Here is a 1136-nt window from a genome sequence, read left to right as displayed (position 1 = left end):
TCCCTCATGAATATAGATACAAAATTCTTCAACAAAATCCTAGCCAATAGACTCCAACAACATATCAAGAAAATCATTCATTATGACCATGTGGGGTTCATATCAGGTATGCAAGGATGATTAACATTAGAAAAACAATCAACATCCTCCACCACATAAATAAAACAAAGAAAAAGAACCACATGATCTTATCAATTTATGCAGAAAGGCATTTGATAAAATCCAACACCCATTCCTGATCAAAACTCTCAGCAAAATTGGAATAGAAGGGCATTCCTAAACATAATAAAGGGCCTATATTAAAAACAACAGACAACATTATACTCAATGGAAAGAGACTGAAACCATTCCTCTTGCAAACAGGAACCTGACAAGGATGCCTGCTATCACCAGTTCTATTCAACATTGTACTGGAAGTCCCAGCCAGGTCCATAAGGCAAGAAATGAAATCAAAGGTATCCAAATTGGTAAGGAAGAAGTCAAACTATCCCTATTTGCTGATGATATTATCCTCTACCTAGGAAACACAAGAGACTCAGTAAAAAAATCTACTGGAACTAATTGAGAGATTTAGCATTGTGGCAGGATACAAGATCAACATCCAAAAATCAATTGGATTCCTCTATACCAACAAAGATGTTGCTGAAAAGGAAATAAATACCATTTACAATAGCTACCAAAACCATAAAATGCTTGGGAATAAATCTTACCAGGGACAAAAAAGACCTGTACAAAGAAAACGATAAAAAACTACAAGAACATACCATGATCATGGATAGGAAGATTTAACATTGTGGAAATGTCAATTCTATCCAAAGCAATCTATACATTCAATGCAATTCCAATCCAGATCTCATCAACGTTCTTTAGGGATGTGGAAAAACCAATCACTAACTTTGTATGGACAGGAAAGAGACCTCAGATAAGCAAAGCACTATTGAGGAAGAAGAACAAAGTATAAGGTCTCACACTGTCAGATCTCAAACCTACTATACAGCCACAGTAGTCAATAATAGGCACATTGTTGTCGTTGTTGTTGTTATGTGCCGTCGAGTCGGCCCTGACTCATAGCGACCCCTCCTTGGGTTTCCGAGGCAGTATCACTACGGAAGTAGGATTGCCCAACCTTCCTTCCG

Source organism: Orycteropus afer, unplaced genomic scaffold (genome assembly GCF_000298275.1).
Source record: "Orycteropus afer afer isolate SDZICR_OR568_19922 unplaced genomic scaffold, OryAfe1.0 scaffold00484, whole genome shotgun sequence".
Lineage (NCBI taxonomy): Eukaryota > Metazoa > Chordata > Mammalia > Tubulidentata > Orycteropodidae > Orycteropus > Orycteropus afer.
This window is presented reverse-complemented; position numbering follows the sequence as displayed.